Source organism: Corvus cornix, chromosome 2, assembly GCF_000738735.6.
Source record: "Corvus cornix cornix isolate S_Up_H32 chromosome 2, ASM73873v5, whole genome shotgun sequence".
Taxonomy (NCBI): Eukaryota; Metazoa; Chordata; class Aves; order Passeriformes; family Corvidae; genus Corvus; species Corvus cornix.
Genome location: NC_046333.1, coordinates 46,295,077 through 46,316,880, shown reverse-complemented (window position 1 = coordinate 46,316,880; position 21,804 = coordinate 46,295,077). Strand labels below are relative to the sequence as shown.

The window sequence follows — 21,804 nt, the reverse complement described above, 5'->3', positions numbered from 1 at the left end:
AGGGATTAGTTCCCTTGCTAAGGCTAGAAGTATCGGGGCATGGGTGTGGAAAACATTGCATGTTTTTCTTTACGGGAACGTGGCTTCTGCTAACCCAGATTTTCACCAGCTTTCCCGTTGTATCAAACAAACCCATTGCCTCAGGGAAAACCGTCCGGCAGCATTGCAAGGGAGAGGAAAACCGCTGGAAACGGGGATGCGCGGCGGCGGGGCTGCTCCCCGGTGTCTGCTGCCCTCCGGTGGCCGCCCGCCGGCGCTGCCCCGGCCGGGCTGCGCGAGTGTTCGCGGCGTGGGCACAGGCGGGGGGGACACGGGAGCGCACGGACGGCTCCAATTTTTTGACATGTATCTACATACATATGTAGATATAAACATGCACACATGTATACATACACGTATACAGGTATGTAGATGCGCGTGCACACACATACAGACGTGTGCGTATACATATATTTATGTGTGTGTACATACATGCAGATATACATGTGTATGTGTGTATATGTATATATATATAGATATATACATAAAAAGCATCGTGTTTCTCTTAACTTCCCCCTCGACCCCAAACCGCCCCTGCATTTATGGCTTTGGGGACGCAATTCATAAGATTTGGGGACGGCATTTAACAGCACTGCATAATACTCCCTTAATGAGAGCAAAAAGGTAACACCTCACACCAGATAGACCCACGCACAGACTCCCAAGCCAAGCAAACACATCTGTGTGGAAGGAAATAATCTGTGGCACAGCAATAGCTGCAAGCCAAAATGGGGGGAGTGGGGGGTTTGAAACCCTTATTTTTCCTTTTTTTTTTTTTCTTTTTTTTTTTTTGTCAATTGCTTGGTTGCTTTGCTGTTAGTTTTACACCTCAGCCCCCTTACTTCCCCAGGGAATCACTTTCCCTTGTCGAGTCTGCAGACGTGACACTGTGGGAAAGATGCCGAGTTGTATTTTGTCCTGCTTCGTTGCCCCCGGCACGGATCTGGCTGTTTTCCGGCCAGCATTCTTCTGCAGTGCCTTAACTTCACGGAAAGGCGAAAGCGAGGGTTTAGGGGGGGAAGGTTTCAGGGTTTCACCAGCGCAGACAGCCCATGCTATAGAAACAAACAAACTACGCAGTGAAAGCATTTTAAAGTCACAATTCTCTGACTCCGTGCCAAAGCAAAATAGACTAGAAAACCACAGGCTCTGTATTCAAAACCCTCAGGGTGCAAAGTGGCCTGAATAAAACCAAAAGAAATGGTTGTCCAAGAAGAGGCCAGAAAGGCGGTGTGATACTGGACAAAGACTGGGAGAGGCTTGGGGACAGAGGATTAGTAAGAGGAGGGGAGAAAATGAGGGGGGGTGGGGGGGGGGGCCGCGGTTCAGCAGTGACCCTATAACGAGCTCATCAGCAAACACATGCATTTCACCACAGGGCAGGCTTAACTCCCAGTGTGGCTCCAGGGAATGACCAGTGCACTTGGAAAAGAGAGGAGGGGGGACCAATTTTGCACAGGGTCAATTATTTCCGATTATTTGGAGATGGGAGAGGAGATTCTTTCCAAGCCCAGTGGGTAATCAGACTTGTGCAATGAAGTGTAGCATTTGTTTCTCCTTGTTACCATAGCAGATATATCCCCTCGGCTGTGGAGCCATCTCTATTTCCCTGAGCCCTCCCCAGCTCAAGGCCCCTTTCACTTCTCACCAAACTACACAGTCATTTCTTGAGGGAGTGAATTACAGCAAGTTATTCCCTAAAGAACTTTCCTTATTTAGAGAGAAACCACAAGCCAGGGAGATCTGGGAGTGGAGAAGGAGAAAAAGAAATCAGGCTTGTTTAGAAGCAGCAGCTAAACAGCTGGGAGATCTTTCAGTTGGTTTATATTTCTAACTCTGTTTGGGTCTTGCTTTACAACCTGAATGAAAACAAATCAGGATTGTTTCCTCCTTCTTGGAATGTCTGTTTAGGGTTTTAAGGGCGGAACAAGGAGGGGGAGAGGGGGAACAACTCCACATGGGTTCTCAGGAATCACTGCTTTCCCAATGCCTGCAGCCTCTTTATCCCCTTGCTAACCTCTCCTGCACACATGCAGCCCCACTGTCTTCCAGCCACACAATACAGAGACAGTTGTAAAACTGCTTTGCCTAAAAAGGTGGCTTTTCACCCTTCTCTTGGAAAAGGGAAATGTTTTTCCTCTGTTGGGTCACTGCAGAATAAACTGTCCTGGACCATCACAGCGATTTAATTTTTTTTTTCAAGTCACAAAAGCAGAATACCTTTCCCTTTCCTCCCCCTCCCTCCCCCTCCCGCGAAAAGAAAAGAAAAGAGAAAAAAGAAAAAATCCTTTCATTGCTTCATGCAAATGTCACATGTGATTCCTTCATGGGATTATTCCTAAATGCCGAGTACTGAATTCAAGAGCTTTTCCACGTACATAAGCACTTGTGAGCCGTCACAGCCCAGCTCCGAGAGGCTCACAGAGGCACGACATGACCTTCTACCCCAGCGTTACTGCCACGCCGGGCAAAAGCATAGCGTGATGTTTCTTGACCCATTAAAAGTTGTTTAAATTACACACTGTACGCAGTGGCCTCAAAGTGCCTCATCTGCTAAACCAAACCGAAGGGACTGCAAGTTCCCCTGGAGACAAAAATGCAAGCCCCGCGAAAGCGGGATGAGAAGAGGGGCAGGAGGGAGCGGCGGCTGTACGCGGCCGCGGGAGCCCGGCGGGAAGCTCGGGGACGGGGCTTGCTGTGACAGTCCCGGAGCCTGCGGACAAGGAGAAGATAGATAGCTCCAGCGAGCTCATCGGCTCGGGGAAGTTCTTTAGAGGATAACTTTCCTTTTTTACACTTAAAACTACACGTATAAAATAGAAACGCTCCCCGTGCCAGCGTGTAGATGTGTATATTTGCAGTCCCGGCGTGAGGACCCGAGCACGCAACCTGGATCACACCCGAAACACTTCGATAGGAGCCGGGCACGCCAGGCTGTCGCTGCGGGCTCTCCGCGGCGGAGGGCTGCGGGGAGAGCTCGGGCCGGCCCCCGCTCTCCGCACCGCACAGGAGCTGACGGGGCTGCCCCGACCCGGGCCTGCCTGCTGAGTGCGTGTCTGCCTCTTGGCATGGACCGCGCTGCAGGCGGTGCCCCCGATCTCGCAGCCGAGGCGACCCTGAGCATCCCCAAAGCCGGCTCCGGCAGTGGCGGCTCCAGTGTGAGCCGCTCCAGAGCTGCCACTGAACCAACCCGGGAAGCACCGCCGTCCCGTCCCTTCTCGGGGAAAAGAGAACCGGACCTGGTTCTCTTTGTCTAATTAACTTTAATAATAAATGCCACTTCTCGTGGCCTAAGAAAGGAAATTCACCCTACACAGAATTCGGGGCGGGAAGGACGGTGAAGCTCCCCGGTCCTCCCGCCTGTCCCAACGCGCCCCGGTATTTTGGGGGGCAGAAATCAGAGCGGGTGCTCCGCAGGGGCCGCACAGCGGAAAGGTTTCGGCAGCCGCTGAGGCGCGGCCAGGCCGCCCCGCCGCCCCCCGGCGATGGGGTACAGCACGGCTGGCTTTGGCTTCTTAGGCGTGTTTACCCACTCTGCCAGTGGGTTTAGTTTCCGATTTTATTTTAAAATTTTCTCCCTGGGCACACGTGGGAAAGTGCTAAAACTCATAGAGTCAAGCGGCTCGGCCGGCGGCCTGCCTGGTGTCTCCGCCCTCCCGCTGCGGCCCGTGGGTATGTCCGCCTTGCCCAGCACGGCGGGCAGCCCCAGCTCACGGCCCGGTGCATCCCCGGCGCCCGCAGTGTCCCGGCGCTGTCCCGGTCCCCGCACCGTCCGCGCCCGCCGCGCCTGGCTGCAGCGCCCCGCGCGGCCACGGGGCGGCGCCCGCCGCCTCCGCCCCCCTCCGCGCCCCCGCGATTTACATACGCCGTGTGGATTGGTCAACGCTCCCACGCGCGTCATCTCTGACGCCAGTGCTCCCCCGCCAATGGCTCTCCGGGAGCCCCGCCATTGGCTGCCTGCGCGGATGTCAATCAGGAGTAATTTGCATGCGAGCGCGCTCCCGCCGTGGGAGAGCAGGCGGGAGGGGCGCGGGGGGCGCGCGGGGGCCGGGCGGTCACGCGGAGTCACACGTCACAAACCGTGGCACGCGCTGGCGCCGCCCCGCCCCGCCCGTCCCGCGCGTGGCTGCGCGGAGCTCCGCGCTACCGGCGCTCTGTGGCGGCGATGGCGCCTGCAAACACCGCTCTGAAACCATGACCCAGCGCGGGAACGAGAGCGTGTGCCCGTGCTCGTGGTGTGTGTTTGTGGTGCGTGTAGCTGTGCCGGCTACACCCGTGTGTCCGGCTCCTCCGGCAGCGGGAGGAAGAGGCAAAGCCGTGGGTGCTCCTCCACCGCCCCGGCCGCCGGTCCGCTCGCACGGCACGTTCTCCCGCGTCTCCCCGCGGGATGGGAGTCAGGGGGTGGGAGCCCCGGGACACTCAGGAGAGAGAGGCCGAGTAGCAGCTCCCCACCGTGCGGGGCAACGCCGACCGCGGCTTCTGCACTGGGGAAAATGACGCGGGGGTGAAAAGAGGCGGCAGCTCTCCGTTCGCTGCGCACACGGGAAGCGGCGCGCCCGGGCGAGCGGGAGCACAGCTCACCCCCGGCCCCGCCGCCCCGGGCCCGCTCTGCTCCCCAGAGCCCTGGCGCTCACGTCACCGACGGGCGCTCACGTCACCCTCCGGCCCCGACGTCACCGCCGGCGGCATGAAGGGGAGCGGGCTGGGAGCGCACAGGGACGGGGATTTACGTGCTTCGGGACGCGGCTGGCAAAAAGAGCCGCCAGCGCTGCGCGGGTCCGGAGGGCCTACGGGCACACACCGGGGGGGACCAGCCAGCCCCATGCTCCCCGGTCCTCCCGCCTGTCCCAACGCGCCCCGGTATTTTGGGGGCAGAAATCAGAGCGGGTGCTCCGCAGGGGCCGCACAGCGGAAAGGTTTCGGCAGCCGCTGAGGCGCGGCCAGGCCGCCCCGCCGCCCTCCGGCGATGGGGTACAGCACGGCTGGCTTTGGCTTCTTAGGCGTGTTTACAGAAAACACACACAAAACAAAACAGAAACAGCCCCAGGTGCTTCCTGACTCTCTCACCGCCCTTATTTAGAAATAGGGGCCGGAGCAGCCCCGAGACAGTCTGGGTGACGTCACTAGGGAGGGGCTGTGTCGTCACGGCTGGTGGGCACCGAGGGCTGGAGCTGTGATCCCCCTGCGGCAGCACCGGGACCGCCGCTGCCGCCAGGTGTTGGATTTCCGCCGCGCGGCAATTGATGCTTTAATTGGCGAAGCAGCTCTATTTTCTCCCCTCTTTTTTTTTTTTTTTCTTTTTGCCTCGCAAATAAAGTAAACACAAGAGGGCGTTTCGAGCCTTTGATCTCGGCTCTGTACAGTAAGGAAAACAAACCATGAACTTCAAAAGGGATGGAGCTTTTCTGGGGTTAATTTCGCTTCCTAAACGGCTGAACACGGCAATAAATCATAGCTTCCCTCCCCTCCAGGAAAGCGCCAATCGGAGGAATATGTCCCAAAAGTACCCTTCACCATCGGCAGCCTCAGAGCCTGCGTAGGCTGTGATCTGACGGATCAAACTTCATGCGGGAGATGTTATAAATCAACAGGTTTCATAAATCTTTGCAGGCGACAGCTCCGCGGGGCCGGGGCGGGGACGGGAGAAGGAGAGTGCCCGGCGGTAATGTGGGTACCGTGAAAATTCACTTCCTCGCAAGAATTGCATTAAGTAAACCTAACACCGAAATGTTGTCTGGCAATCTGTCTTGAAAAGGTTACAGCGTGTTAAAGATTTGGAAAGCTCCATAAAGCAGTAAAGATTATGAAGTACAGCTTAAAGGTTTATCAAATAACTTCCCGTGCCGGGACAACATTTAAACCGAAGGCAAAACCTGAAGCCTGTGATCTTTGCAGTCTGAGCCCATAAACGTGTTTGAGGAGGTATTCTGCTTTCTGCCGCTTTATAGTATCGCTTCTCTAATACGTAATTTTTCAGGAGCCGATATCTGGTAGTAAAACTAATACCAGGCAATTAGACACGGTGCTTTAAAACCACGTCGGGGTAGATGCAGTACGAAGAGGCATATACGCAAAATCAGGAAGCGAGCCTGTGGCTAGAGAGTGGGGAAACGATCCTTAAACCCTCTTGTCCCGAGTCTGGGAGCGAGGGGAAGAGAGCGTGTGCTGGAAACGGCACGGAGGAGAAGGGGCACAGCAGCCCGAGTTGCCCCGCCCGGGGCGCGGGGTAGGGACGTGGGGACGACCAGCCGCGGTGCCGGGAGCCGCGGAGGCGCCTCCGGGCTCTTCCCTCACTGGTTTCCGTCCAGGGCTGCCCCTCCGTTCCCTGCACACGCACACACCGGCTCTGAATCACACGGTATTTTTAAGGGGGCTCTTTGATCTGGCCAAGTGTCAGAGCCCCGAAAGCCGGGACTCAAATAACACGTCGTTACGGCAAACAAATTTCTGCAGTCAGCTTTATGGCTTTATTGTCTATGGCACGAATAAACTCGGGGAATTAGCAGGTTAGGGGGAGGGAAAAAAAAGCGCGCTCCCCTATAATAAAATACACATCTGTTTCCAGGGAAAATATGGTAAAAAACACACACAGAGTCAAAACCGGGCTTAGTCTCCACTGGCTGTATGGATAGGGAAAAGCACCATCTGTCATTTTTCAAGTGGCCGTTATGTGGACATTTACATTTGCAAAAGGCGTTTTAATCACTCGTTTTATATTTAGCGTTGACTGTATTTTGCAATACACACATACCAAAAAAAAAAAAAAAAAAGCAAGCTCAGTGTGTGTATATACAATCATATCAATTCCCTTTCCATGAACAAGCAGGCGCACTTAAAGCATAGACCACCATAAAATTTATATAGGGGTAGATTTTTATGGGCTTGTGTATTAATAGTCTCTAATAAAATAAAGTTTACTCTGTATGTGTGTGGTTTGTGTGCATATGGCTACACTCACCATCCAGTTCTCAGTGTGCTGGATAACCTGTGCAGGAATTATTAAAGGGGGCATATACATATACCCATTAACACGTAGTGATAAATCAGTGAATGTCTGGGTTTGCCTGCGCACGTACCGAGATCTAATTTCCGAGCTGGGAGAACAATATATCATCTCCGATATTTCAACAAGTGGGGTTTTTGTGCGTCTTAAATATTTTGCGAGCCAGACTACGCAACCGGAAATAATGGATTTTCTATGAGATATTAAAGAAAAATCCATCATCTTTTTTTTTTCTCTTTGGAAAGTCGTTAAAAGTATGGAAAATAAAATCCCAGAGATTTGCGAGGGTATTAAGTCATTTCATTCCCTCCTTACACACACGCGCGTGTGCCCGCACACGCGCACCCTTTCACACGCACACACGTGCTGCCCTTTTTGTAGGGATTCCCACCAAACCCATGAAAGGGCACCGGTGGGTGTTAAACGATACGATTTAGGAGCTTTCCATCCACAGGTTTAGTTTTCCCTAGGTATTGCATTCATATGTACTTTATTTGTATTTAATAGATAAATATTTTACACGTCTATATACGTTGTATATGTATATGTGTGTACGTTTAGCAAGAAACGTAGTTTAATTGATTTGAGCCTATGCTACGGGGGGCCCTGGCAGACCCCCCCGCGGACGGTCTGCGGGGGCGATGGCGGTGCCTCCCGCCAGGTACCGCAGCGCAGAGGGGCGATGGGGTGAAGGCAGTATGTGCTGGAGGGATTGCGGAGGGAGGCACCCTGGCACGGGCGGCGGATCTGCCTGCCCGGGAGCGAGGATCGCCCGGGCTTTATTCCCTACTATAGCTCACAGCTTCCAGGTCCTTTAATAAGTCCAAATATTTACCCTCGAGAGAAATGGTTTATGCGGCTGCATGAGGGCCGGTAACCTTTGACAGGAGCCGTCACAAAACACTCCTCCGTAATGGACCACAGTGCGCGTACATCTAATTTATTGTGCTAAAAGTCATTGCAGGGGCTGCGGGAGGGGGTCTCGGACTACAAATAAGCGTTTTGCCACTGATAGGAAAACACCGCCCCTCGGTGAGCCGGGCAAAGCCACAGGGTACCCGATTCGGCTCCATCATCCATCTCATGTGATGCCTCTTTCATGCTTTTTGGGGGAAAAATACAACAAAAAAAACCGCACCGGATACTGCAACACGATACCCCGGTAATGCGGCAGGCAATATGTTTCCCGCGTATCTGATAAAGCGGAGTGTTGAAACGAAGGGCAGGAAACCGTGCCCGATTTAACGGGGAGAAGCGGGAAAACTCCCGCAGCCCTGGGTGGCGGTGTCAGCACCGGTCCGGAGCCACCGGGAGTCCCGGGCTTGGACCGGCCGCGGTGCGGTGCGGTGGGAGCCCCCGCCTGGGGTGGGAGCAGCCCGGGAGCCTTTTAAACCCAGCGGCCGGTGCGGGCTAATAAGCGGGGACACTTCCAGCGGCAGCAGCACCCGTGGGGGGAGCGCGGAGGAAGCCCGATGGGATATTACCCTGTTTGTTTTCCCTTTGATCCGTAGGAAATAGGTCCTGCACTGCGTGACCCATTAAACTAATAAGATTATAAAGATCAGCAAGAGGGGCTGGGGCCGCTAATGGTTCCCATCTGGGCCAGGTTTCAGCATTATTAAAAACGGCGAGGCAGCGGGCTTGGGTTACAGCGCCGAGGTGAAAGCAGAGAGAGCGGGGAGCCGGGACCACACATCGCACCAATTAGCGCGGCGGGGCGGAAGGGCCCGGGGAGCCGGAGGGGCCGGGACGCCACAAACCCCGGCGGGACCCGCCCCGCGCCCGCCCCGCGCCCGCGCCCGCCCCTCATGCATATGCAATGCGGTGGAGCCTCTATGCAAATCAACGCCCCGGGGCCGCCCTGGGCGGTGCGCGCGGTGGGCGGGAGGCGGAGACGGGCCCTGCTTTGAATAGCACCGCCCGGAGCGTGACGTCTCCGTGCCCTCCTCCAATGAGGGCGGCCGCCGGCTCGGGTTGCTCTGGGGCGTGCGCCCCTTCCTCCCCGCCCCCGCAAGGCACGCCCCCCTCGCGTGCCGTCCAGCCAATAGAAATGCCGGATGCAAATACGCAGGGGGCGGTGCGCGCCCCGCGGCCGCGGATTGGACGCGGAGCGCCGGCGCTGGGCGGCCCCTGCCGAGGGGGCGGGGGCGGCCCCCGATTGGCCGGCGGCGTGGGCGGTGCGCGTGACGCCGGGCGGGCGGAGATCGGGGCGGGGCGGGCCCCGCGCTCCTCCCGGCCCCTCCCGGCCCCTCCCGGCTGTGCCCGCCGCCTCCGCCCGCCCCGGGAGAGCGGGGACCGCCCCTCTGGCGCCGTGGTGCCCGCCTTCTCCCGAGCACGGGCGCTGTGGAGCCCCGCTGCGCCCCAGCCGGCTGCTTTCGCTCCGGCGGAAAAGGAGCGGAGGAGGCCGGTGTTGCCCCGCCGCCGCTGGGGTGCGTGATAAAAAGGGGAGGGGGAGGAAAGAAACCCCTGGGGGCGGGGGGAGGGGCGGTCCCAGCTCCGCCCGTTTGCGGCTAATGAGCAGCCGCGAGCGCGGGGCGATGAGCGGGTGTCAGCCCGGGGGAAGGCGGTGTGAGCGGGGAGAGCTGGTCGAGGCAGCCGAGAGGAGCGCTCAGGCCAAGCCAGGAGGGGCTGAGTCTGACACGCGGGTGCCGCAGCGAGGGTGGGGCTGTTCGCCCCTCTTGGTATCCATCACTTCGTGTGTCACGGTGAAAAAGTGTAAACGGCGCCTGCGAGGTTAATTGAAAACGTTCCGCTAATGGAACGGTGCCTGCGAGACACCGAATGTCTGAGCGCCAATTTAAACCTTCCGCCAGCCTCCCCGATGCGGTTTTTAAAAGAAGCAAATAGCATTGGAACTATTCGCTCTAGGCAGCTTCGTGCTTTTTCAAGTGCCCGAGCTTCACCTCTCCATGATCATTTGTAGCGATTTAAGTGATCGTCTTGCCTCGAGCGGTCATTCCAGCCTTTTCGTTAAAGTCGCTTTCAGAACAAAAATCTCCTGGTGGTCAGTGTGGTCTTGAAGGCACCGCTTTAAAGGGCTTATTTGTAGCTAACAACTTAAGAATAAAGCACATCTGAAAGCTTACTTATATATATATATTCGTGAATAATCCTTCTTCACCGTTATTAGCTTTTTCTTTTTTTTTTTTTCAGATTGTTCCTCACAATTGACACGGTACTGTACAAGCTGTTCTTCGCTGTGTTTCTTGAATACGCACGAATTGACAACTGACATAAACACTTCGCGGGAATAATATAGCATAATTTGTGGGTGTAAATGTGCCTTCAGGACTCGCTTCAGAGCTGGCCCAGCAAATGCATAAATGATGCCGAAGTCTCTCAGAACGGCAGCAAACAGTTCTCAACACAGCACGTTGTAGTTTGTACGAGGGTGGTTTGTAATGTATAATTCTCTGTCCGTGAAGGCTTTTTGCAATATTTGTTCTAAACACAAACTATTAAATCGTACCGTGTATTTCGTTAATTGAGAGCCTGAGAACTGTGGCGTCAAGCAGGGAGACAACTGGGCTCTGATCCTGCAAGCGGTAATGGAGTCATGCTTGCTATTTATCAGGACTTCTAGGATCAATTGTTCATAACTTCTGCAAAACTAGGGACAAAATCCCTGCTTAAGGATCAAGCAAATGCAGACTGAAAAATCCGTGTAAAGAAAGATAAATGTCATAATGAACAGTCAGGGAAGCTACACGAGATACCGAGTGTAGCTCATTTTCAGGGAGCAGACTTGGGTAGAAAATTCGAAGTACGCCCAGAACGCAGCTGTAGGATGTGGTATTGAAAACCTGCTCATTCTGAAGTTCGCTGTGTTAGAATAATTAATGTATGAAGTTCCCGCAGTGCCTGAGAGGGAAAAGAGCAAGTCTGCAATGCATATTTTTCTGTGCTTGACAGCATGCCTTCGAGGGAGTTATTTTTATATTAAATATATGTGCTTAAGTTACTTCAAAATATGTCAAATGCCTTTGTTTGGACGTTTGGGGTTTGTTTGGGGTTTTTTTGTTTGTTTCAGGGTTTTTTTCTACATTGTTAAAATTTTTGTATACTGTATTCCAGCATTTCTGCTGCTCGCATAACTTAATAGGCGAATTGTGCATGTTTGCTGTGTTATTGCTGACATAAATGACATGGTAAACCACTGAACACAGAGGTGAAAGCTAACGGAATTTTTGTACCAAACCCACATGACAAGGCTAATTTCTAGTTTAACTGTGTATTCTTCTAGACAAAGTCTTCCTGTCATTTAGAAGTACTTAAAAATATGAAAATAAATTGCTGGTTATTCATATAGATTATTACAGATTCCTGTGGAGGAGGAGCACAGCAGGAGAAGATGACACAACTGCATCAGCTTGGTTCTTTACCCGACTTAAATTGATGTAGGTGGGAACATTTCCCTCTAGCTGGGGATCTGTGATATTGACAGATTTATTTGCTATTAAGGACCTGGAATTTAATTTTCCTGAACTGCAAAAGAAGTTTTGATGGATAAAGATATAGGATCGGGCCAATGCAAAAAAAAAAAAAAAAAAAAAAGTCAGTCACTGAACAATTGGTGTCGGCTTATTTTATTGTGTTTTAAATCCTGGTTTGGCTTAATTTTCTAAATTACTTTTGAGATATAGTTCATCAAGATGTCTGAAACACAATGGCAGAAAATTCTATGGATCCAAATAGCTTAGTAGGAGTTTTAAAAGGATTATGTAGCTGTATGGATAATAAAAAAAGCCCAAAGAACTGGTAATACAGGCATATATAAGGGATAGAAATACACCAGGGCGTAAAACAAGACTAGATTTACATTGTTGGAAATAGTGTTTCCCAGTGCAGGCTTTTTCATAATCCTTTATCATGGAGTTACTCATCATCGCTTACTTCACTTCATCTGGGACTGATACCTGTCTGAATAAACCACTTTTAATTTTGCCAACGCTTATATGTATTTTCCTTTTTGCGGCTCTTAAAACAAGATCTGTTCCACAATAAAATAGGTGGGAGTATTCCCAAAGACTGACAGGCATTGGATTATGCCCTAAAGGAATCGTTGTGCTTCATGCAATGCCAAAGAATGAATAAGCATGAAATCTGATTAGATCTATTTTTCTCATGTTACAGTTATTGTGATTTGCACAAAAGCTACTCAACATATATTGCAGATGATGTACATTTTATGTATGTTATAGAAACAGATTTTTTCTTCCACACTTATTTATTTAATCCCAATATGTTAAATAGGTAGCTGCTCACAGAAAGAAAGAGTGAAGCAGTTAACTACGTGGGGAGTCCTTAAGTGAAAATTTTTGCAACAGAGATTCAAAAATGGTTTACACCTGAGGCTGTACTCCCTGGTGATGAGGACAGGATAGCAGAGTGTAATTCCTGGTTTCTGTTTCTGACCCTGGGGACTGACTAGATGTGTGACCCTCTCTCAGTTTACAGGTCTGTAGGTAGTAACTCAGAGTTTGCCTTACTGAAGCAGGTTAAGAACCTTGTCTTCAATGCTCCAAGAGTCACTGTGGAAAGACTTTTAGAAATACGAAGCATTGTGTGGAAACAGTAACAGAAACACAGGCAGAAATAGCAGAGCTCTTGCATGCCAGAAACATTCAGCCTGTAGACATAAGTCAAAAATATCAGGGATAATTCATGGCTACGTCAGAAGATCAATTTTCCCTATACCAAGCACAAACTGAAGCCTACTTTAAAGTAAAGCAAATGCAGAAAGTGTGCTTTCCAGACACGGGGGGGAAAAAAAAGAGCTCATTTAAAGCACACTGTAGTAACAGTTAAGTAACAGATTTTTTTCTTCTCTTAGGTGTTTTTAGTGGCATAAGGACTGCTGTTTGGACAAGTTGAACACTTGAAACTCATTTTTTAGTTTGTGCTTTATAGTTTGCTCTCGGTTTTGTTATTTGTTTGGAGCTTTTTCCAAGTCATGAGCTTCTGAAATGCAGTAATAGAAATCTTCTGATCATGATCTCTGCTGGACTAGAATGATTTTACCACCACTTCGGTGGTGTAACTGTGAGCCAGCTAAGGAATTTGTTTCACGTTAGATCATTATAATGTGAGTTCTAGACCTGACCCTCTAATTCTGCTTGAATTAGTCACCCCTGGTAGAGTCTATCACACTCATGTGCCTTGACTGTTCACTGTGAGCCCCATGTGACAGACAGGGCTTTTATAAACCTTACCTTGCCTTCTTCAAAAAGAAAAAGAAAAAAAAAAAAAAAAGACCTATGTGCTCATAACTTTACAAAAACCAGATCTTTATGATTGTGAATGCCATCCTGGACATTGCTGGACTGCAGAATAGAAAAACAGAAGCGTCATGTGATAAAATGATTAAGACGCTCAAAACTCCGTTAGTGTGCATGGTCTCAGGCTTGTCCAGGCGGTAGCATGAGCTCTGGAGCTCCTCTGAGAAAGGAAGGCAGGTTCGCAGCTCTCCTCTCTCAGAGCAGGAGCGCTGTGTTATCGCCCGTGCAGAAAAGCAGGCTTGAGGTAGTTCTTTAATCTGCCGCAGGAGGGTTGGCGGACTGCAGGAACACTGAACCGCAGCCCCGAAGTGCTGCCTCAGCCCTTGGTTTGAATCACCAGCAGCAAACCAGAACGGATAAAAGGGAAACAGAGTAAGGGAAGCGACAGGAATGAGTGACATCCTAGAGAGACACGAGCTGTGTTAGCTCAGGTTAGCACACAAGGTGAATTGACATCTCCTGGCCAGGTCTATAGTTTAAATATACGGTTATACAAATACTTCAGGTTTGTTTGGGTTTTTGCCTGTGCTAAACCGTTTTGTAGAACCTTTTTTATTCACTCAGCCCCTTTTCTCACCAGTAAGTCAAAATACCCATTCCATGTTTTTTGAACAAGAAATCATGATCAATATCAACAGAAAAAAAGAAAATAGCAAAGAGCAAAATCTTCCCCTTTGCCAGCCCAAACGCACACGGCAACTGCAGAGGCACTGGGAAACTGGTGTGTTTCTGATGCACAAAGTCAGGGACAGGTGTAAGGTTCAGTCTTTTCCTATGGAGGCAGAAAAGGCGCAGGTTTTGCCGCTTCAGTGGGCGTCCTCATGCATCTGCCATCCCCGCTCCCATGCGGCACGTGGCATCCAGCTCTGGGATTGCTGTGCTGACCGCAAAGAGAGGGGCAGAACTGTAGCCCTGTGGAGCCTGGGTGATCTGGAGGTGCCCACACCCTGCCTCCTCCCAGCCCTGGGCAGTCTGTCTGTGTGGTTCTCTCTATCCAAACCCCTGTCCTCACATCCCCATCTTCCCAACGGTGCCAGAAAGGCTCAGGCTGGCTCTGGGGTGATAGGACCCATAGTGTTGCCAGCTCAAAACAGAAAGAATTGCTTTTCCTTTTTTTGGTAATGATAGAAGGGATAGCACAAATTGCTCATTGAGAACAGCCATTTTTTCCATTGCCATAGCATAACTGTCTTTGCCTGCTCCCCAGGGCTTTACTAGTACATAATTTCCAGATTATCACTTCCATCTTGTGCATATGGAGATGCTACTCTAGTAGAGTTCATCCTCAGGAGAAAATATTACGCATTTTAAATTGTTCTCCTTGTCTTTTCCCTGCAGATATATTTTATGCTAACAGGGAATGCAATATTCAGTACAAACTCGGGAACAACATGGTGAACTATAATAATTATTGGACCTGTTAGGTCTATTATGGAAATAAATCTTCTGTGAACCAACATTTTCCCTCTTATGTTTCACAGAGAGACAGTAACCCTTCTGCTGTCAATGAATTAATTTGCTAAAAGAAGCTGGAGTTCGTAGATAAATCTTGAGATTATTTCTCATTTACATATTAGCTTAGCATTTATGTGCAGTTCCATTTGTGTGATACTCCTGGGGACAATCCAGGGAACAATATGAATCATCTAAGATGTTGAAATTAGGCTACAATAGAAGGGGACAAAACCTACCTCTATTTTTTTTTTTTTTTTAATTTTGAATTATTTAGAATAGTCTTTGTGACTAATTATCTAGCACTGTATGCATAGTATTCCAGAGTCGTTTTTGCATCTGTCTGATGCTGGAGCATACTTGAAGAAAGCTTTCTGTGCTGAGACTCCTTCAGAGTGTGCATTATCTCAAGGACTACTGGCTGTGGCTTGTGTGATAACCTGGCTCAGACATGGATTGTTTTTTTCTTCTTATTTATGGTGAAGAAACAAGGTCAGAGGCATAAATGAAAGCAGGACCAGTGCACTTCCTATTTCCTGTGGAGTCCCCAGAGCACTGGTTTGAAATAATTACTGCTGTTAATTAATGATTTGCCAGCTGTCTGCACTAATTTTATAGCATTTATGTATGCAGAGCCATTGTGCCTCACATTCCTGCTTGAGAATCAAGAAGCAAGACACTAGAATCACACTTACATGTTCATTTGTTATTTTGAATATAGTCTGCTTGCACAGACCAGACTGTAAGGCTCACTGAAGAAGTTTAGTAGCAGCAGAGATCTACTTTGGGACATTTTAGACATTTTCATTTCATTTTTTGCTTGATTTTGGGCAGTAATACATCAGGAAAAAGGCAAAGTGGCCTGTTTATTCTTACTTTAAAGGTTCACATCAGTTTAAAATTGGAGTGAAAAAGCTGGGCACTATAATGTGTTAGCCAGACCAATTCTTACAGAAAACATAATTTCTTTGTGTGTTAGTGGCTGCCCCACTGCCCTGAGTGCCTACACTGAGCTGAAATGCCTGCATGGCTTTGCTTGTTCCTTCCATCACCCCTTCATAAAACCCTCATTTTTCCTGAAGATTTGGGAAACCAGATGGTTTCAGTAACAGAATTCCCAGTGACCAATTCCATTTCTCTGTAGCAGTCCTGCAGTTACAGTTGGCTCAATGTTTAGTGCAGTATTTGTTTCCCCTTCTCTCCTTTGAGGGCTTCTGTCAATGTGGGCTGTTAAGCAGCTGCAGCATTTCTGGCAGAAATGGCAATATCTTAGTGGTGGCTGTCTGTATACACCCTATACCATGTTTAGAGTGGGAGCCCACTACTCTGGAAGTGATTAATCTAACAGCTGAGTGTCCTGGTTTCAGCTGGGAGAGAGTTAATTTACTTTCCAGTAGCTGGCACAGTGCTGTGTTTTGGATTTAGAATGAGAATAATGTTGATGACCCACTGATGTTTTAGTTGTTGCTAAGCAGTGGTCAGGGACTCTTCAGCATCTCATATTGCCCTTCCAGGGAGTAGGCTGGGGGCACAAGAAGTTCAGAGGGGACACAGCTGGGACAACTGACCCCAACTGGACGAAGAATATTCCATACCATGTGACAACATGCTCAGTATGCAAACTGGGGGCACAGCTGGTCAGGGGCCACTGCTCAGGAACTGTCTGGGCATCGGCCAGTGAGGGGTGAGCAATAGCATTGTGCATGGTTATTTTGTATATAACAACAACAAAACCAACTATTATTGGTGGTGGTGGTGGTTTTGTGGCTGATGTTATAATTATAATTATAATTATAATTACTGTTGTTGTTATTATTATTATTATTATTATTATTATTATTTTCCCCCTTCCTTTTCTGTCTTATTAAACCGTCTTTACCCCAACCCACAAATTTTACTCTTTCTTTCTGAATCTCTCCCCCATCCTGCTGCAGGGAGAGGGAAAACAAGTGAGCAAGCTGCTGTGTGGTGTTTAGTTGCCAGCCAAGTTAAACCACAACAGCCATTTTTCAGACTCCCAATGTGGTGCCAAGAGGGTGAAGATAATGACAGGTCTGACCAGAGTGTTTTAAAACAAATTTTTATATACATTCCTTATATTAGTTTAATAGTCACTGATCACAGTGTTGATTTATTTGCTCACAGAGTTATTGCCCTTGTTCTCAGAGTTGCACTATGCAGCACCTTACTTGCTGTATATGTTCCCTCTGGGGCCCGGGTTAAGGTTATCATTTTGTTGTTGTTTGTGACACTGGCTTCTGATATGATAAAATTGCTGGTCATGAGACTAATCTGGTATCTGTACTCAGACTGCCCCCACCTCCATACTCTGGGAGCCATCTCTCAGAAACTAGTAATAATTATGTAATAATTACGAAACTAGTAATAATTAGTAATAATTTATGACTTCTCCTTAGAGAGCCAAGCTATGGATGAGACAAAGTGGGGCAAGGTGTCCCCCACTCCTTCACCCTCCTTTCCTCCTTTTTGTCTTCCCCTTTTCCTTATTCTCCAGGCTAGTTACAATAGCTCTTGAGAATTTTGATTATTATTGGGATGTTCAGACTGGCATGTTTCTGTTGATATGTCTTACATTACTGAATGTGCTCCAGATCTTGTTTAAAGTTAAATATCTATTTAAGAATACCATCCAGAGATCTACCTGGAGGCTGGACAGTTGTGAGTTTCAGGGTGTATAGGACAGTATGGGCAAGCACCTAGGACAGTAGGCACGTCCAATATTTTGGACTTCATCCCTAAACAAGAGCAGAACCCTGAAAAACTAGCAAAATATTTGGTAAAAGTGAGCTGTCACCTTGGCTGTTTCTGAGAGCCACAAATCACTGCAACATGCTGAGGCCTGGCCTACACCCACTGAGCCCTGTTCAACACCACTCACTACCCTCAAGGGCAAGAGCAGGTCTCTTAATCTGACAACAAAGTGATAGGTTTTGCAGCTACTCCAACCCCCATGACGTGGCTGAACCAGAGAACCAACCCATGTCATTATCAGTCACTCCTATACACATGGAGAAATGTTGGAAGCCAAAGTCCACCCATCCAATAAAGGAAGAAACTCTTCCCTTACTTAAGGGAAGAAGTGGATGAGGCAGACTACTCCAAAGCAAGGCCATCATGAGAACGGAAGGAAGAAGACACAGAACTCATAAACAAAGCAGTAACCACCCAATCTGTATCCCTGTGTTTCCTGTGGGATATGTGAATAGATTTCAGCCATTTTCCAGGTGAGCACATTGTCACCTGTCTGTTCCAATGCTGGGATAACTGGGCCAGTAGCCTGGAATTAGAGGGTAGGGAAGCCAAAAAGCTGTGATCTGTTTCTAGGGAAACGGGCGTTGACAAAATGATTGGAAAAGGGGCATGAGGCCTCAGCCTCTGGACATACCTCCAGTTCAGGAGAGAAGGAAAGGTATCCCTTCCAGGAAGATATTATATATCACCCAGGCAAGTGGATCAGCATGGAGAGAGATATCCTGGACCTGAAGAAATTAGCTGTGCTGGAGGTGATTTATGGTAACCCATACAAAAAGTGTCCTGGTTTCAGCTGAGATAGAGTTAATTTTTTTCCCAGTAGCTGGCACAGTGCTGAGTTTTGGATTTAGGATGAGAATAATGTTGATGACCCACTGATGTTTTAGTTGTCGCTAAGCAGTGGTCAGGGACTCTTTAGCTTCTCACATTGCCCTGTGAGCAAGTGGGCTGGGGGCAAAAGAAGTTGGGAGGAGACACAGCCATGACATCTGACCCAAACTGGACAAAGAGTTACTCCATACCATATGCCATATATACCCCAGTATATAAACTGGGGGGGGACAGCTGGCCAGAGAGCACTGCTCAGGAACTGTCTGAGCAGTGAGTGGTGAGCAATAACATTGTGCATCATTTGTTTTGTTTTTTCTAATGATTTCAGAGGTCTTCTTATTGTTGTTATCATTATTACTATTTTCCATTCCTTTTCTGTCCTATTAAACCGTCTATACCTCAACTCACACATTTTTGTCCAATTCTCTCCACCATTCCATTGAGGAATGGCTGTGTGGTGCTTAGCTGCCTGCCAGGCTAAAACACAACATGGGCTTAGTGTTTGAGCTATTCCTGACCCCCTGCTCCTTTGAGTTCCTCTACAAGGTTTGTATTTTTCACACCTGCTCCTTGAAGATACTGTTTAGTTTGTGTATTATTCCTTGTAGACAAAATGCTCCTTCGTAATGGGAAAAAAAAAAAGAAAAAGCACATGAGTTTAAAGCACCTACAGAAAAACGAAGCAATGCTACAGTAATTCCAGTTTTCAGTAGTCTGAGTAGTGATGCGCTCTGAACTTGAATTAGAAAAGTTTCATCGTATTTCAGTTTAAAGCATAGCTGCAAGTGCTTCACCTCGGTAAATGGCAAAATTTCTGTGGAAGCCAAGTAATGGTGCAAGGATTTGGAGTCTTTTGAAACAGATAGTGTTACACAAATTTTGGATCACCACAATAGCAAAAAATATAGGACAACTGGCTGGTTTATAGGTATATGTATAGCACAGGAGTGATCTAAAGATTTACAGGTCCCCTCTGAGGCCAGACTGCGCTTATTTCTATATCACTTTTACACTCCCTTGATTCAGAAGTCTGCAGTTTTTGCTGTCTTTATCAGATTTGGTCACTCACAAGGAAATGTCTTTCAAATAAGCACCTTAAATTACTAGATATTGAATTACTAAGACCATAAAGCAAGGTAAAAAAAAGCATGCTTAGATATCAGTGGCCACGAAACATGCCAAAGGATTTCTCTGCTCCTCCTCCCTTTCTCCCATCCCAAACAATCCTTTTCAATATTGAACAGGTCTGAGAACAATCCAATCCAGCAGGTCAAGATAGGGTCAGATTTCCTGACCTGCTTGCCCCCACCTCTTGATAATCTAGAAATGAAAATCAATTCTTGTCTTCGAGCTTGTGAGGAGCTCATAATTGCTTTAGACTAAAGCACCGAGTGCCTGCTTTTTCTGCCACCTTTCAATTCTTAGAGATGGGGATGTCATTTTTCAAGTCGAGTGCACTGTCAGAATTAGATTGCGTGGTAACCAAGTAGAAAGATTTCTGCTCAGAATGAGATTTCTTCTCACTGCTGTGCCTTTTATTTTGGTCCAAATTCTTTTTTTCACTCTTATCCACAGGGATATCATAATACATTTTGAGCACATTATCTATGAAATATAACTATTTTTATTAGGGACAAAACTGGAGGTCTTTTGTAGCCACTGAAATTAATTGATAAATAAAAACTGAGGCTAAATTTGCTTCCTGATCTTTTGTTTGCTACACTTTCTGCCACATATGATACCAGTCAAATGTGGGTAGAATTACAGCTTATTTCTATTAAGTATAGCTTTTTAGCCAATTAAACTGAACATAGTACCTATTCAATTATGGTAGAACATTTCTAGGCCATTTTGGATTGCTGTGAATTGCTTTCCTGAAAATAAGTTTGTGGGAGGCTGTGCTGTGCCAGCTATCTGGTGGGGCTTACCCAGCACAGGGGGCCCTGACAGGAAGGTTGCTGCCCCTGGAGTCAGGAGAATGGAGCTGGAAATCTGGTCCCAGTTGTCAGCTGGGGAGGAGGGAACTTGCTTAGGACCATACTCCCTTCTTATGAGATTTCCTGTGTGAGCCTGAACCCTCAAATCTTTACCACCTTATCTGCACTCATTTCCAAAGCAGATAATAAAATAAGAGGGATCCAGACTTTTCTTTTTTTTTTTTTTTTTTTATGTGGAGAATCCTGAGAACCTTGTGGGGAAAGTAAAGTGGAAGAGTGATGTATCACTTGCTTTTCAGCAGTCTTTTCCCTTTTACAGCTCATGAGCGTATATCTATTTTCACCTATCCTGATTAAAAATACCCCATTTGCGATATTGGTGAGGGCTTGGCTTTTACAGTTTTTGTCCCTTATGCTTAATACTATGGCTGTTACCTAGTGAAAGGCCACCCTCACTTCTGGGGAAGAAGATCAGAAGAAGTTCTTCTGCCAAACAACTCTAGCATTTCTGACAGCACAGGTATCCTACACACCTGCAGTAAAATTAGACAGATTGTAGCTCTTTCCCTACTACTCCACTGCTGCTAAGATTAGTGATTTGCCCAAAAGAGCCATTTAGACAGTGAAAGAAACCATAAATAAGACAATGATTTATTGCTAGAATGTTTTTTTTTTAATGCATAGATATTGAATGAACATTTTTGTATCTGTTTTTACCTCATTTGGCAGCTGAGAATTTCAGTAAGGAGAGCTGTGCCAAAAATTACAGTAAAATAAAACCCAAATAATTAATTGTAGGATATCAATAGCTAAGAATAGTCTTAAAGTTAAGGGGAAAAAAAAGAGGAGAAAGAGGAAAGACAATCCTTGCTGGAATGACCAAAATAAGGGCAAGATAAGAGTAGTAGAATTTGTTTGTTTGTTAGTTTGTTTGGGGGATTTTGTTGTTGTTGTTTTTGTGGGAGTTTTTTGGGTTTTGCTTTGTTATGGGTTGTTGGTTTGTTTGTTTGTTTTTGAGATCTGTGCTGGCTCTTGACTCTCCTTTTCAGAGACTCTGTCACAGCAGGTAAACTCACGGAGTAAGTGAGCGCTTGGTGCTATCAACCTCTCTTTCCTGACAAGGAAGAATGTCAAGACAGGAGGGCATCTTTCACTAAACAAAGTCCATTTCTCTTCTAATACCAGCTGGCCCAGGGAAGCTGCATCAGGTAATGTCAGTGGAATCTCTCTTTCATCTTTCTCCTCACTTCATGGATTCAATCCTTTCTTCTCTCTGGCCACTCTCCAGATGGCACAGCCATAGTGTTCGTGAAAGGAGGTTTGAAACCCAAGGCCCATCTTTACCCTCCTTGATGTCATGAGAATTGCATACACTGATTCTGAATGTCGCATTTTGAATTGCACTTACTGATACTACAGCTTAGCATTGGTCTTGAATGGAGAATGAAATAATATATCCTTAAGTCAGGTAGAATTCAAGCACATGAGTTTT

The 21,804-nt window shown here is 48.0% G+C and overlaps 1 long non-coding RNA gene across 1 annotated transcript; it reads left to right on the top strand.

Moving 5' to 3' along the window:
* Window positions 1-9,367: 9,367 nt before the first annotated feature.
* LOC120409771 lies at window positions 9,368-11,596 on the top strand. Its single transcript, XR_005601571.1, has 2 exons — window positions 9,368-9,471; window positions 10,196-11,596. It is a non-coding gene; the product is annotated as an uncharacterized LOC120409771 (long non-coding RNA).
* The last annotated feature ends 10,208 nt before the right edge of the window (window positions 11,597-21,804 follow it).